The following is a 16,849-nucleotide window of genomic DNA, read 5'->3' on the forward strand; positions in this document are numbered from 1 at the left end:
ATCAGAGATGCAACACCATGGAAAATTTTACTTGGTTGAGACTAACAAAAGCAAAGTCTGCCTGTGAAGATCTGCACTGGGGTCACAGGAGGCTCAGTGACTTCATCATGAAATTCGGAACTGATAAGTGTAAGGTAGAAAGAAATGATCTTGGCAGTATGTATTCTGTGATGGACTCTGAACTGAAAATTACCACTCAGAAATAGGATCTGAAGAAAATGTCAGATGAATTCTGAGATGCAATTAAAGAAGGAAAATTAATTTTAAGATATTTTAGGATAGTAATGGAGGGAAAAAACCCAAACTAAAACAAAAAACCCAAACCCTCCAAACAAATGTAAACAAAACAAAACCAGGAGTAAATCAAACAAAAATAAAATAAACAAACAAAGAAAAAAACCAAACCCCTCTTTTATCTAGACATCTGAGCTAACACAGTATAACTACTCTTATACTCCTATACAGGAATGACCAGAAAGAAGGTCATCACAGTGATTCAGAGTATCTTCCCACCACACTCCAAAGTCAATTAAAATAGAAGGTTACAGGCTTTTAAAAATCCAATCAATGAATGGCTAACAGAATTGGGGGAAAGACATTTTTTCAGTTTTCTGGGCATGTCTGTCACTATATCCAGAATTCTACAAAATAGACTATTTTCCTATTTTGAAGACATCATCCACTTGTAACAAACTCAAGACTTCCACGGATCTGGCTTATCTCAAGATCATGGTTAATTAAAGTGGATCATGAGGGAAACATTGTAAGCTGTGACACAAGTCCCTGAGGTAGTGACATGACTTAATAATTGAAATGCTAACTAAACAAAGGTTTCTGGTAGCTTTGTATATTCAGCATATTCTCACAACATATAGTAAAAAAACTTAATCTGCACAAAGAGTTTGTGTTACACTGGTAACAGGTTGATGAAACAGATAGTAGAAAGGCAAAAGGGTGATTAAACAAAATTTATGATGAGAGTAAACAACATCTGGCACAGTTTTGCATTTATCTTTTGCCCTGCTCCCCAGCTTGCCGTCATATTCAAATGTTGTGGGCCAGCCTCACACAGATGTGTGTCTTTTCAAACACATCTTTTGTGTGACTTTATGCAGCTGACAGCAAACACTCTGTTAACTGTGCATGTAAGACACCATATAGAGGACAACTAATGTAAATGAGAGCTGGGCTGCACTCAGGCTTTGGTAGCTATTTAAAGCTCCAAAACATCCCAAGCCAGTATCTAGTAAGTCAGAAAACCAACAAACAAGTTGCCAATGGGGAAAAGTATTAAATGTTCTTCTCAAGCAATGTGGCTGTTCCCCTTGTTCCTTTAATTTCTCAATGAATAAAGCGTTGCTGTAAAAATTCTAGTGAGCAAATTCTCAAGTATCTGCCTGCCTTCAGTGGGCAAGGCACATGTACAGAAACATTCCTCATTTCTCATACAAACTGTCTCCTGGGAAACAATAAGTATCTTCAACTCATAAAACCCAGAGAGTTAAAGAAGTTCAGATTTGCTACGAAATGCTCATTCTTCACAGCACTCAGGCTGGAAAATATTGTTTAAAGTTAATTCTGAAATGCAGAAGATTCCTAGAGGTAAATAACAAGGTCTCATTTTAACCCAGGACGCAGGGGAGATACACAACCTTCTTTTTAATGTTTCTCTAAACTTCTCTTCATGAATACTGCAAAATAATTACACCTTCTCTTGCAAATCCACCCAGCACAATAGTCACCATCACAAATGTTTTAGAAAATAAAGACAACACCCAGAGATTTAGTATTATTTACCTTTCTCAGGCGGTTCAAAGAGAAGATCTTCTAATTAGATTCTGCTTTCTACCATAGCCTAGTCCGCTCTCTCAAAGAGAAATTCAAGCACAGGAACTTTTATAATTAGTTGAACAAGTTATTACTGCCCAGAAAAGAAGTTGCCTCTAGAGCCTGCACTCAATTTTCAAGTGTGAGGCTGAGCAGATATGTCACTGCAGAAAACCCACAAGGCATTTTAAGAGATATTTCCTGATACCATTCATCAGGTTGTACTCATTATTTTCCCCTGCACTGATCTGAGTCCCTCAGTGTCCTATCTGCTGATTTCTGGACTAACTTGTTCCGCTGCTGTTACTCACCTTCTTTGTTCTAACAAAAGAGGGTGTTGAGGACTGAAAGCATTAAAATCAAGTTTTGTAGCTATGGCAAAATGTCTGTGGGCTTTGACTTAAACCATAAGGGAGGAAACCCCTAAAATTTTCCTACGTGAGCTGGCAGCCTGCTCACTATGTGCTGGACCTGGAAGGCTCTGTGGGGACACATTTATGCCCTTGGAGAAGTTGCACAGAGATGCAGACCTGTGCTCTGTGGGCTATGGGAATTCCCAGAAATCAGGGGAAATTCTGATGTGTTATGTGTGTTTCTACATTGAACAATATCTGGAGCCAAGAACACACAAACAGAGAACATCTGTCCAAGTAACAGCGGAACATTTGTCCCTACAGTGTTTGATAACAGTTGGTTCATCAATGGTATTTGTTTCCACAGCAGTGTATGAAGCAGTGACTGACTGAGCTCTGTGGAAACCCCTGGGACTAAACTCATGTTGTGAGGGAATTATTTTTTAAACACTGATTAATTCAGGAGACAAGTTTGTTTCCTTTTCTGCAAACCTGCTGCTCCCTGCAATGTGGTGAGTCAGACCTCAGCTGTTTGCAGCAGTTTTAAAGTGATTAAATTGGCATGACTGATGCCCTTGTTACCCTTACAGCATGTCTTTGTCTTCACTGTTGTGCTGGCATTGGTCTGATTTATTGCCCACCCAAACTGGCTCAGGAATCTGAACAAGTAGACCAAGGCTTCATCTACAGCACTTAATCCACCACCTCTCTCTCTGCAGATTGGTTTTATTGATGGCCTTGTGGTGGTACCTTCCAGATTCTTACTCAGTTTAACTCCCTATCCCTGCAGAAAACTAAAGCACCAATAAGATGTCCAACTCACTTTTATCTGAGTCTGATCAGCCTAGAGAAATCCCTGGTTAGTGCCAGAGCCAGAGCAAGGAGAGGAGCAGCGAAGTGGCCCCAAGTAGGGAAGGGAGATGAACAAGGGCTGGCAGACAGGGCAGGAGGGTGAGGACAAGGAGAACCCCTTCCTTTCTGCCCTGGCAAGCTGCTCAACATGAGTTTATGGTCTATCTCTACAGAAAAAACTGATCATTTTCTCCCAAAGTTGCTCCCTTGGCTGACTGCTCGTAGGTTTGAATGAGCAGCAGCACCAGTGCAGAGGCTGAGATGAACAGGAGGCAGAATTGGTTCAGGCTGAGTTACCTGTGCCTGTGGTGGAGTCACACTTTCCACATTGATTGCCAGGCCTTGACTGGAAAACTGGTCTGTGTTAAACCCACTTTCCCCAAACACCCCTTTTTTTTTCTTTGCTTTTGTGGGTTTGTTTGCTGGAGTTTTTTTGTTTGTTTGTTTGTTTGTTTGGTTTTTTGTTTGTTTGGGTTTGGGGGTTTTTTTTGTGGTTTTTTTTTTGGGGGGGGGAAGGGGGATGGGTTTGGGGTGGGTTTTTTTAGTGTGGGGTTTTTTTGTGTGGTTTGTTGGGTTTTTTTTGGTAGATTTTTTGTGTGTGTTTTTTGGAGATTTTAAGGAAGAGCATCCTGAGGTATGAGAATGGGAAAGAATGTCAGCAAGGCTTTCTTAAGACATAGTTTCTGCTCAAGGCTTATCATCAAACTGCAGCCTAAAGGTATGAGAAATCTTGGTTTACTTTGCAGGAGAATGTGAAAATTATACAATGTCTGAGCATTAAGTATGTAATCTACTTGGTATGTGAGCACAGGGGATGTCCTGATTGTCCTGATGTTTTTTCCTGTACTCATTCATCATGTAGTGTCATGTCACCAGAAACTGTGAACTTCCTGGATTCTAAAGTTTTAACGCCACAATATTTTTATTTAAACATTTGAGTCTGCAATTAGCCTTCCCAGGCTCAAAAAATCAAGAAGTGTGCTAGAGGACACTTGCTCTGAGCTAGAAGTGCTCATCCAAAGCAAGGCAGAGCTACAGCTATCCTGTAATTCACTGGAAATGTGCTGTTGCAAAAGCATGTAAACATATTTCATCTGTCATGAAAGATGGACCAGGGTAAGGTTCCCACATAGCTGCACCCTGGGAAATATTGTTCAAAAGGAAAGCAAATGTGGAAACAACTTAGAAATGAAGATTTTGCAGCTCACTTGACTAACCCATTCTCATTCCAATTCTGGGCAGTCACACTTCAGTCTCATCTCTAGAAATTAATCTCAGCAATTTGTGTAATCAAACCCCACTGTCAATTGTATTCAAATGCAGAAAAAGATTCCAGAACCTCTCAGAAACTGGATGCAGATTCTTACACCATCTGATATTCTCGAGTCTGAATTTTGTGTGTTCAGACACCCAAAGATGTGTTTTTACCAGGACAGAGTGAATCCCAAGCATATTGGAGCTAATAGCTAGTTTACTTTCAGATAACCATTTTTGGGGTGAATCTGTCAATGCCTGGGGCTTCATTTATTATCTCTATCACATGACTTTAGATAGTTTTGCCTACCTCAGTCTTGCAGAAATTATTCTGGAGGGAGTCCTAAGAAATTGCAACCTAAATTCACTCACTGTAACGATGTTGAAATATTATTAATTTTTTAGCAAATATTTTTAATTGGAGACCTGGGAGGTAATAGAAGTGCACTGTGTGATGCTGTTGATGTTTTGGCTGGAGCCCTGTGTCCGGATATTGCTGTATTGGAGAGCAGCCAAAGGAGAACCATGGGAATGCTAAGACAAGAGCATTGTATAACCTCAATGACAAGAGCCGTAATCTCGTGAACAGGCTGAAGGTTGTTCAGATTAGATAGGACAAGACTCAGGTATGCACACAATAACACTTTGTCCCTTGAAAAAGGACTGACATGGATTTCACAGTGATGGCTGGCTAAAGTCACACGATCTGAAGCAAAAGTAAATATGCTGGGGATTATGAAAAATACATAATTGTAACATTTAGAAGCACAAAATTAGGCTACCCAGGGTGACTGCAAAGTTTCCTTCAGTAGAGGTTTTTAAGAACAGGCTATACAATTGCTGACATGGAGGAGAGGCTTTGATTCTGCTTCCATGTGAGCTTGTGGCAGTGGGGTGATGGGTAGATCGTTTGCTGATCTCTTCCAATAACCTGTGTATCTCTACACTTCTTTAACTTCTGCAATGAATGAACTCAAAGAGATTCAGAGGAGATGCACAAGATCACAGATCTGTGTTCTCAGAGCTGTGTTTGGACTGACCAGGGCAATGATTGTTCCTCTGTGCATGGCACTGGTGAGACATCAAAAATCTTGTGTTCTGTTTGGGGCCTCTCATGACAAGAAGGCCACTGAGGTGCTGGAGCGTGTCCAGAGAAGGACAACAGAGATGGAGAAGGGTCTGGACCACAAGTCTGGTGAGAAGCAGCTGAGGGAGCTGGGGTAGCTCAGCCTGGAGAAAAGGAGGCTCAGGGGGAACCTTCTCACCCTCTACAACTCCTTGACAGGAAGGTGAAGCTCTGCTCCCAAGTAACAAACAACAGGACAAGAGGAAATGGCCTCAAATTGCTCCAGGGGAGGTTTAGATCGGACATTTAGAAAAAATTATTCAAGGAAAGGGTGGCCAAACAGTGGAGAGGCTGCCCAGGGCAGTCTTGGAGTCAGCATCCCTGGAGGTATTTAAAAGATGCATACATGTGGCCTTGAGGGACATGTTTTAGTGGTGGATTAGCAATGTTGGCTTAATGGTTAGACTCATGACCTTGGAGTTCTTTTCCAGTCTGTGATTCTACCTTAGACAGGTTTATTGACGTTTGCAGCACAGTATTCTCACAGAAGAACACAGGAGGTAAACTGTACCTACAGCCTTATCAAGGGTTTCCCCAAAACAATATTTCCTGAGGAGGGCTATGGTTCACACCTTTTTCTACATCAGCTCACATTTTCCATCTTGTTTGTGCAGTATTTATCTTTCCTTTTGACCTATGATTATGACTTTAGATTCCTCTAGTCCTCTATCAGCCTTCCCGTGAATTGTTGATGACCTTTTTACATAGCCAAATAATCTACATGGAAAATAAAATAATTTAGATCCAGCTATCTGAAGATCAGGATCAAATCATACCATGACCATGCAGGACTTCGTGTAAGGAGAAAACAACTCTCTAGGACTCATGTTTGCAGGGCACAGTAGCTGAAATAGTGACCATTTAGCTGTATGACTGAGAGCAGAGAGAACTGCCCAGCTGAATGTACAAATTATCACATTCTCCAGGCATCGTTAATACTATGACAACAGCCAAATGAAGTTTCTGTGAGCGTTTTTAACACATTCTGGATGGTGCCAGCCAGCCCTGCAATGCTTTCCTAGCCCTTCTGGCACAGTTCACAGTTGGACTTACTGCTTGTCACTGGCAAACAGCAATCTGCCAGATTAGTCAGGGCATTCTTGCATGAATAAGCATCAACTGCCACAGTTACTGGCTAAGCATTATCTCAGGAAAGGGAAAAGGTGAGAAACAGCCTGGCACATTTGCAGAGGCAGGAACACTGCCCTGGTTGCTGACCAGCTGTACAGCTGACCCCTTTAGGCAGGTACCACACCAAGGCTGGACCTCTGGCCAGCCTGTCCCATGGGGCTGGGTGACAATACACCTGCACTTACAGCCACATCAGTATGTCAGGACAGAAAGGGCATCTTTGGAAGGGAGGTGATGTCCACAGGATTCTTGGGGATGGTCCTGTGCACAGCCAGGAGCTGGACTCAGTGATCCTTGTGGGTCCCCCACAACTCAGCTTATACTGTGATTCTAGCTCATGGCTTCTGTGGCCTTGGCAGTGTAGCATGATACAGACACTGGGCTCTTCCAGAGCCAGAAATAAGATGCTGTTAGCATTTTGTATAATCCCTTGCAGCAGGGCTGCTTCTATCATTCTCTCAGATGTGTGGCTCCTTACTTAGGTTCCTTTGCTCAGGAAACCTCTGTTCACTCAGAGGGACCTGGCCAATTATTCCACCTTATCCTTCTGTCTGACTCACCAACTCTGTCTCTTACAGTCAGACACATTTGTAAGCCTTTCTTATCCTGCCAGTCATGTGTTTTTTCTAGAATCTTTCAGACAACATTTCTCATTTGATGTTAAAACTTAATGAAAAGAAGATTTCCTGGTTCTGGATGCATCTTAAGCACATTGTCCAGATCCTAAGCTCTCCAGTACAAGAGAGATACCCTGAAACAAGCCCAGCAAAGGGCTATGGAGAAGATGGAGCATCTGTCATACCTGGAGAGGCTCAGAGAGCTGCTTAGCCTGGAAAAGGAAAGGCACAGGGGGATCATGTCAATGTCTAAAAATAACCAATGAGGGGACCTAAAGATACATCCACCCTGGAGTGGCTTCTTTGGTAAGGGGTTATAAATGCAGAAGTGCAAACAAGCAGTTCTGTTTAGAAGACACAGAGTTATCCTTCCCTGTGCAGCCATCCCACATACAAGTATTTCATTCCTGTTGGCTGTAACCTTTCTACATGCTGTGTCTGGGAAAGCTGCCCCTCTTGCACCAAAATGGAGATGAATACACCTTTGGCATCAGCAGGAAGAAGAAAACAAACAACCTTGCAGGCACAACACATCTTCAACCAGCAGTTCTTTGTGAGTTGGGTATTAGTCCATGGCCTCAGATCTTGCCCCTCTGCTCTGGCTGTGAGACATGTCCTGGGTTACTGAGGCCAAGAGCTCCTTGTGTGGTCAGGCAGACACGTTCTGCTTTAAAGCCTCATTGTAAAAGCCCTCAAATCTGTGCTTTTTACTCCTTTTTTCACAGTAAGAGACCATTCTCCATCCTTTGTAATGGACTCTGGTAGCTTAATGTCATAAACAGATTTGCCCCTGGTTGGATCCAAGGATTCTCTAGCCCAGTTGGTTCTTATCCAACAAGGGCTATAGCAGGGGCCCTTGGGAAGAGTTTTACAAAATGAAGTAAGTTTTCAGCAGCTCATCTTCAGAAAGTTCTTTCCACTTCTGGCTATCAGAGCCACAGGGATTTCTGGAGGCAATGGCAGGTCATTGGAGTTAAACAGCCCTAATGGCCTATTAAGCTGACTTAAATGAAGTAAATTACAGGAAAACCTACAAGAATGTGCAGAATATGTAATTTACAGGACCAAGGAGGTCTGAATTCCTTTGCTTGCTTTGAATCTACCACTCATTAGGGTCAAGTCTGATCGTTAATTGTCAAACTAGATAGTGCAAATTTTTCCATGGCCTCATATCCTGTACATCACTTTTACATTCTGCATCAGCTGTTGAGGATGAAGAGTCCTATGCCATTTTAGCACAGCAGTCCTCCTGCCTCTTTGGTACTTGTTCTACATCTTTCCACTTTGGCTGTATTTTTTTTTTTTGTAACATAGTTAAGCTCAGTTATCCCTATGCCAGCATTTTCCTGTGGCTTAAACAGCTCTGCCTCCCTCTAGGTATTCTGGATGAGGCCTATGGTGCTGTGAGATCTGTGGAGGTGAGGGATGCCTGGAGAGAGGGACCAGGAACTGCTACAGGTTAGAAGGTGGGAAGGGAGAGATCTGCGGCTGGCACAGGACACTTTGGCACAGTTTGGCTCCATGGCTGCCCAGGAGCCTGTAGCAGCTGAGCCTGGGTTACCATTTGCAAACAACTTTGGAATATTTTCCCAGAGTCTTGAACTCTGGGGCTAAAGCCTTGTTCTCAGTGCCTGTCCAGTTTGTTATTCCTCAGCCACAACAGAAGAGCTTTCCTTTCTCTGCATAAAGCATGACCTTTGGGTAGTGCGTAATAAGTTGGATGATCAGACACTGTTTGTTTCAGACAGAAAACACACAATGACTTTAAGAAACACACACCCAGGCACAACAATATTTCATGGGAGAGTTGGCTAAAAGGGAAAGGGGGGACAAGGGAAGTTGCACTGACCTTAGATAACACATCTGAATGAGAACAAAAATAAAATAAACAGAAATTAATCAAGGACACAAAACTGAACTGCTTGGTGATAAGGATTCAAGCAGGCAATAAACAAGCTGTTGCATGCTTTCTTTGTGATGTTTGTGGAACTGTTATTCCAGCTCATGGTGCAGGGGGCTGAGTTTCATGGGATGCTCAAGGATCTCTCGGACATGAGCAGAGGTTTTGTTTTCTGCAGGAACAGAGAGGTAATTCTTATTTTTGTTGGTTTTGCACAAACAGATGTCATGGCACTAATAAGTAAATTAATTAATTTCCCCATGCTACATGGCACATTAATATGCCAGACTGAAAATAGTGATAGCTGCAACCAAAATGAAATAGCATTTAAGTCAGCACTTGACTGGAAAAAGAAAGCCCTGCCGAATTCTTGTCTTCTTCCTGGCAGTTCTGTCTCACTTCCACTCAGCTTTTTCTCTACTTCAGCTAAGGCCTCCTCCTTGACCTTCACATTAGAGATTTGTAGAGAAGAAACAAAGAAAAAAGAAAAAAAAACTGCTAGTCAATTAATTCCACCCTCCTATTTCACCCCTTTGTATGCAACTGGGTACCATGTGTTTGGAAAGACTGTGGAAAAGCACACACCAGCTCACTTCTGATGACTGGGATGGAAGAAGGAATGCACCCATGAACCTTCTCTTCTCCTTGTGCTTTTTGGAGCACCTGCAGTGCGCTGCAGGCCTAATTCACAGTGAGAAGTAGCACAACAACACAAGATATTTGAAGCTCAGCACTGTGGGAGAACTGGGGAAGGAGGAACTTGCCAGGTACTCCCATGTCAGTGTAGTGAAGAGTGAGGTCTAACAATATCTGTTGCAGAGGAATTTCCATGGGCTGCAATGAGTTTTGGACTGGGTCCTCGAGTCAGGCCAGACATGGGTTACTTCTATAGACTAAAGTCCTAGAAAGTCTGATGACTGCATGCTTCCTGCTCATTTCATTTTATTAACCTCTTGATTTCTTTCCTGTTATTACTGCAGCTGGCTGTGTAGGAAGCTCCTGTAAGCTGTGTAGGTATCAGCCTTTTGGAGTTTGTACAATTGTGCTCTGGACAGAGGGTGTTTTCTGTCTGAGGGCCTGGCTTGTCACACCTAGCAACAAAAAGATGGAAGTACAAAATAGCACCCACCTTTCGCACACAGAATCATATAAATGGAGGGAAATCCCTCAAACCAGTGAAGGTAGGTCTCTGTTGGCCATATCTCTTAATTGCCTTTCTCTTATGATAAAGCCTGAAAGAAAAAAAAATGTGTCTATTTTGTTCCACTGATTTCACTTCCAGCCTTACTAGTTTTTGTACTGATCTGTCTTCCAGAGCACAGGAGAACTCAGAAAGGCTAAATAGTGCTACTATTTAACTTCTTAGAATGCTGCACGTGTCTATAATATTTTCAAAATTATAAGAATTCTTATACTTTCATCATTGGCACCAGGTGTGAGATTAAGCCACAGTGTCATCAACACAGATTGGACTAGTTTGTTTTACTAGTGTTCAGAAGACTTTAATGAACAGTGGACTTTGGACTGAGATCAGGGATAATCCAGACTTGTGAACCCCTGTGGTCTTGTTGGGTTCACATGGCATAAAAATACAACAATGCAAAGACAAGTTAAACCTGATGGCAGGTTTGCCCATGAGATACAGCACCAAGAAATGGCATTTCTCCAGCCACAGGGTGCCTTTGGAGAGCTTAAACAAGCACCTGCCATGAGATGTAGGGCCTGAGCAGATGAACTGCTGAGGTCTCTTTCTGCCTAGTTGTAGGAGGCTTAGTCCATGGTTACCATGTTCCCTGTCTCAGCCAATGCTAATGCCAAGACTCACAGGAATACTTCAGAGAACAGCATTGGTCAGGGGCTGTTCCCAGTCAGGAGCACAGCCTGAGCTCCTTGTTTAGGGAGAAAAGCAGAGTTCAGGCCCATGGAGGTGAGCCATGCCCTGACTGGTGGCCTCAGGGTTAGCACACCCTGCCCCGCTGCTGTGACACTGCTTCTCCTAATTCTAGCACAGCCTAAAATAAAATGCACATTTCAACAACAGGAAGGTTCTCCTGCTCCCTTCCAGCTCCCCCATCCCCCAGCTCAATGGGATGAAGTTGGTGCTGATCTTTGGTTGCCTCTCCCACAAGAAGTTTTTGGAGGCTTTGTGTTTCTCTCTGCTGACCCTGCAGGCAATCAAGGCTTTACTTCAGTAGGAACCTCCTCTGCTTCAGCACCCTCAAAAGCACCTGCACTTACATTAGGGACAAGGGAAGCTTCCATTAGCTGCTGTCAGATAGATTAAGCATTTGCAAAGTATGATGCTGGAACAGTGCTGGAAGAACCATCTCAAGGCTGTCCAGAAAGAAGGTGTTCAGGAAAAGAGCAGGCAGCTTTTAAAGCAGATTCTCAATAGTAACATATAACATCTCCCCTAAAAGTACAGGCTGATATATCTGATGCTGTTTAGCCTTGAGAAGACTCCAGGGAGGCTTTTGAGCTCCTTCCAGTACCTAAAGGGCCTACAAAAGGGCTGGAGTGACAGGACAAGGGTGGGGGGATGACTTTAAACTATCAGAGGACATGTTTAGATTAATTATTAGGAAGAAATTCTTCCCCGTGAGGGTAATGTGGCCCTGGCACAGGCTGACTAGAGAAACTGTGGCTGCCCAATCCCTGGAAATGTCCAAGACCAGGTTGGATGGGGCTTGGAACAACCTGTTTTACTGGAAGGTATCTCTGCCCATGGAAAGGGCTGGAATGAGATGAGCTTTAACATCCTTTCCAACCCAAAGCAGTCTGTGATTCTATGATTTTACGTGCAGTGTGTCCTAAGTGCAATAACGGACAGTGTTTACGAACAGCAGTTGAACATTTTAAGCCAAAGACTTGAAACAGGATGGATAACAAGAAGAAGGAAGGAAGTGCCATCAGTCCTGTTAAATTGCCAGAGACACTTGAGGCATGCACAGGCTCATCCGGGATCTCAGGCCTAGCATCAGCCAACCCAAATTTTAGGGACAATGTGCAGGAATTTAAAGAATTTCTCTCTCAAGAAGGCACAGTGAAACAATTTCAGGAGCAAGGGGCATTCTGTGAATAGCCTGTCATAAGGCACGTAGGGACATCTGTGGAATGAAGATGGCTTTCACACACTCCGTTTAATGGTCATGGAAGGCCAAGCCTGTGCTCACAGGATTGAGCCAAAGCAGGAACTCTAGTAGAGCTTTTCCTCTGTGCATGAACAATTGGGGGAAGCTCTGTCGTTTTGAGGAATTTCCGAAGACAGTAAATTACATACTTGATCACAGCTCTATTATGTTTTGAGGGAAGGCATTTGGAAATTAATATTTCATATTAAGATTTAAATAGGGCATGCATACAGCTCTGCTGCTCACAAGCACCCTCAAAGCTAGCTACCACAGCATTCTCCATGCAGTTGAGGCGAGTTTAAGCAGACCCTGGGTTGGCAGCAGCCAACCTTGTAAAGCAGACTCTGTGCCTCAGCTCTCTGCTGCCAAGCAAGGATGGTATTTGCTGTCTGCTTCACAGGGTGCTAAGAGAGACCCTGGGACAGGAAAAACCCATCAGTGACTGCACTAATGATCTGATAAAGTAAAGTTTGTGGAAGTACCTAGACGGCAAATGACATGTGGCTCTCTTTTCATCCAGAATGAAGGAATTCAATGCCAGGAGAAGGATATTAGATGACCTTTGAGGTCTTCCTGAAACAAGTATTACTTTGTGTAAATCAGCCAATGGAGATGACACAAGGGAGTTTAAAGGTTCTTTTCCTGGCCTGGGAAAAAAAACTTCTATTTATTCAAAAGTGATCCATTGGAAGGTGTCTAAAGGATGGGCTACATATCCTGTTGTCGCAGGCTAACCCTGGTCTGAAGCTTAACACCGACACAGGCACTCATTTACTGCCCATCTGTCAGAGGGGTGGAGGAGAGAATAGGATGAGAAAAAGTATGAAAACTAGTGGATTGAGATAAATAAACGTTAATAGGGAAAGAAAGAGGAAAGAAAAAAAAAAGTGATGTGAAGGCAATCCTTCAGTTCCTCCCACAAACAGATAGATGTATATCCAGAAAATGTCCAAGCAATGGCAGGTTTGGAAGACAGCTCTGACTTCCACCACTACTATTTTTGTTGCTGAACATGATGCTATATGCTTTGAAACATCCTTTCTGTGATTTCAAGTCTGCTTTCCCTGTTGTAATCCCTCCCAGCCCTCATCCCACTTACTACAGAGTCGGTGGGAAGAAAGGAAAAGCCTTGACATGCTGCAAGCGCTGCTCAGCAAAAGCCAAAACATTGGTGTCAACACTGTTTCAACTACAAATCCAAACAAAGCATTTTATGAGGAAAGTTAATTCAATCCCAGCACACCCATATTGTTTGGATTGCTCAGATGGGAATTATGATGGAGTGGGGAGGGTTTTGGGGCAGAATTCATTGCAGGCTTCCATGGAAATAAAATGAAGTTTGTAGAAAAGATATAAACTGTGTGTAGACATGGTGGATTAAGGCTACAACACCCATGTCATGTCATGGGATGGCTGTGAGAGGGAAACTTCTTCCAGGCTACCATCAACAGCAGATAAAACCTTGGAATAGGCTGCAAATGTAGTCAAAAACTCCTTAACAAAGTCCTCTGGTGCCACATTATAACATGCAAATATAGCAGTGTAATTACTAGACAACCTGCTGCACTGAATTATCTGCTCTGGAGGAGCTAATCTTTTCTAAAAAAAAAACCCCAACTGAACAAACAAGGAATCAATCATTCATCCATCAGAGAGAAGCAAGCCATTGCAAATATTTTGCTATCTCTTTCCCATTTTACCTGTTCCTGTATACCCACCTTGTGCATTCCATCTCATCCACATTCTTAATACAACCAGTTCAGGGCCACTATCACAGCCCCACAGTTCCTGCCCTCACCCAGCGCTGGCTCAGTCCTCTCAGGATGCTGCCCAGCACAGATAAGGGGTAGAGCTGCTGCTCTTTACCAGCAGGGCAGGTGCAGGATCAGATTAACCCATGGGCGGTATCTGCTCCCAGGCAGGCTGAGCCATGTAGGATCATTTGAGAAATAAACTCTATATAAACATGCAGTTGGGGTGGATCTGCTCATGAATGTCAATTGAACCCCTTGTAAAGATCATAGTCCTAAGAAACTCTTTCATGGAAAACGGGAAATAGTTTTCTGCAAGGACTTTGTTTTTATTGTATATTCATCCTATTTGATCTTGAAAAGCCATAATTCTTGCACAAGGCTGAAATTAATTCCAGCAGCAAACCATTTCAGTTTCAAGTGCAATGCAACCCCAAAATAATGACATCTTTATGGATGATGAAATTCACTTCCCTGCTTGTTTGCTGTCTTCTGGGGAACTGTAAATCACAGTCCTGAGCGGTAGGGTAGGTTTCTTGGTCAAGATGAATGGGTTAAAAAAAGGAACTCTAGTAAAGGCTGCACTGGTCTTTTGTGTTATAACAATGAGAGGAAGCTCTGCCTAGTTTAAGGAATTTCCCACGTCTCCAATTCAGATGTTGGAGAACTTCTTTATTAAGCCTGCCTAAGAGGTGTTAAAAAAATAAAAATAACCAAGAAGATCAGGACAAAGATATCTTCCCAGTGCCTACGTATGTTCTCTATGTTTGTTTTTTAAACCTGGATCACCAGAGGCAAACACACATGAATTTAGGGAAGTGAAATAGTGACAGATGCCAAACAGTCACAGCAGGTTCCTGCTGAGCTGGCTGACCCATCACTGAGTTCAGTTAAGTGTCACTGCTACCTAGGTGCTAAAGATTTGCCTCTAAATTTCTTTAAATATCACTTCATTCTGCAATGTTGCCAGACATCACTGGGCAGACTAAGTGACAGAAATAGATGAGGAATTTTCTGGGTGAGAGGAAAATCTATGGGTTGCAAAATACCATTTTCATCCTGCAACAGCAAGTGATGGAAACAGAAGAAATGGAGGCTCATGCTTTCAAATTCACAACATCCTTTGCCTTGTCATTTCCTTGCTTGTCACAAGCCCATTGCCTCATAAAACTGCCACTGAAAGTGCAATTCAAACAAAACCACCTTTCTCCCCCAAATCCAAAAGCTCCTGAAGCACATAGGTGAGCATCGCTTTCCCATGATGGGGAGAGAGAAACAAGGTTGTACAAGGTCACATCACAGCACTGCTTTTTTTCTGAATCATGACCATTTAAGCAAAGTGGATACTTCTGCACCAGAGATGTTTGGAAATGTAGCAGAACTTTTGGGGATATAGGCATCAATGGAGGTGAAAGCATCAGAAAACCTCCTTGTTTCCCCCCTGGCACTGAACACTGGCAGCAGCACTCCAGCACTCCAGCACCACACCATAAAATTTGCTTTCATTTAAGCAGCAGAAAACACAGAAAAGAATGGAAACAAGATAAATGTGATGATCAAAGCCAGTATACAGCAGTTTCTCAGCCTGTGGTCACAGGTGCCCCAAATCCCTTTCCCTGTTAACAAGTTTCACCTAATATGAAACTGAAGGGAAATTGCTCTTAAAAGAAACAAACCCACCGTTCTCTACAGCTAACAAAATACAGTGCTTGCATCTGCACTGCAAATTCCAGCCACTCTAAGTGCAAAACAACGTGAAAAAAAACTTCTAAATGCTATTGCAGTTGACTTTTCCTCTGAAACTCTATAGCACAACTTAGGAGGTAATAAATGCAATGAGGATTAGCACGGCACTTCCGTGCACGTCCCTCTTTACCTCTGTAGCCCCAGGCTTAAATAAAGCAATCATAACCTCTAATAGCATTCACTAACCAAGTGAACAGGCAGTAGCACTTTGTCAGGAGCTTGAATGGCTTAATTCATACCCTGAACAGCCAAAACCATCCTACAGAAAACTGCCAAGTAATCACGACAAAATGAAACCTGTGACGATTGCAGTTCCCTTGCAGAAACCTGCAGCAGGTCTACTCGTGATGCAAAGCTTGCACTACACTGTCAGAACCCGGACTCTAAAATTCCTCCAAGCCACCCTTGCCCTCCCCAAAGTGTTAAAGTAATGTCACATTTGACACACAGCATCCATACCTGTACGGCAACAAGTGCTGGTCCTGTCCGAGTCTTTTCCAAACTTGTCCTCTTGTGCTGGGATGGAAACTTTCCACCCAAGTGTCACCTCCTGCCTCAGCCTTTGCCCTTTGTTTTCCTAGGATCTGGAGACACACCTGCTTTTCCTCGTGTCCTGTTGCTTCTTGGGCTTGGGGTTTGTTGTTTTGTCTTGCTTTTCTTTTCGGAACAAATTAAACAGCCCGTGAGCAATTCTCAGTGAGTGAGAAAAAGAACCTTTTGGCTCGTGGGGATTTAATCAAGCAAACCCCGTGCCCTCCCTTTCCTGCGATCAGTGGGAACTGATCCCTTCTCCACCAGTGCAGGGTGGAGTTGCAGCTAAAAAGCACAAGCTGGAAGGGCAGGACAGGTCTTCCTCCTCGTTTGTTGTGTCAGAGAACATGGTGATTCCTGCTGCTTCGAAATGTGGAAGTGACCTCTGGCTAGTGGCCAGGAAGGAACCTGGAAATATTTTCTAAGCGATTTTGTGCTGTTGGGGGAAGGTGGATGTAAGTACACTTGGGTGGGGGTGCTAATAGAGCTTCTGGGGAGTGTGATTTCATGGTGAGCAGAACACTTTTTTGGTCATCAGGGGTGTGAAAGTAAATTTTTTTTTTTTTTTTTTTTTAACCCAGGGTTAGCTGTTCTGAGATTCTCAGTTTTCACTATACTGAATAATCTGGA

At 43.1% G+C, this 16,849-nt stretch overlaps 1 protein-coding gene across 6 annotated transcripts in view; it reads right to left on the minus strand.

Moving 5' to 3' along the window:
- The window catches only part of ADGRF5 (adhesion G protein-coupled receptor F5), a 41,008-nt gene extending 24,457 nt beyond the window's left edge, over positions 1-16,551 (minus strand). Inside the window, exons 1-2 of one of the 6 annotated variants that reach the window (XM_030269948.4) lie at positions 16,148-16,546; positions 10,190-10,292 (exon numbers count right to left, since the gene is read on the minus strand). The gene's annotated coding sequence lies outside the window, so the exon portion shown is untranslated. Of the gene's footprint in view, positions 1-1,797; positions 1,987-10,189; positions 10,293-13,909; positions 14,066-16,147 lie in introns of those variants that run through there. The other 5 variants (XM_030269949.4, XM_030269947.4, XM_030269951.4 and 2 more) reach the window with 5 other exon arrangements.
- Positions 16,552-16,849: the final 298 nt, after the last annotated feature.

Source organism: Taeniopygia guttata, chromosome 3 (assembly GCF_048771995.1).
Source record: "Taeniopygia guttata chromosome 3, bTaeGut7.mat, whole genome shotgun sequence".
NCBI lineage: Eukaryota > Metazoa > Chordata > Aves > Passeriformes > Estrildidae > Taeniopygia > Taeniopygia guttata.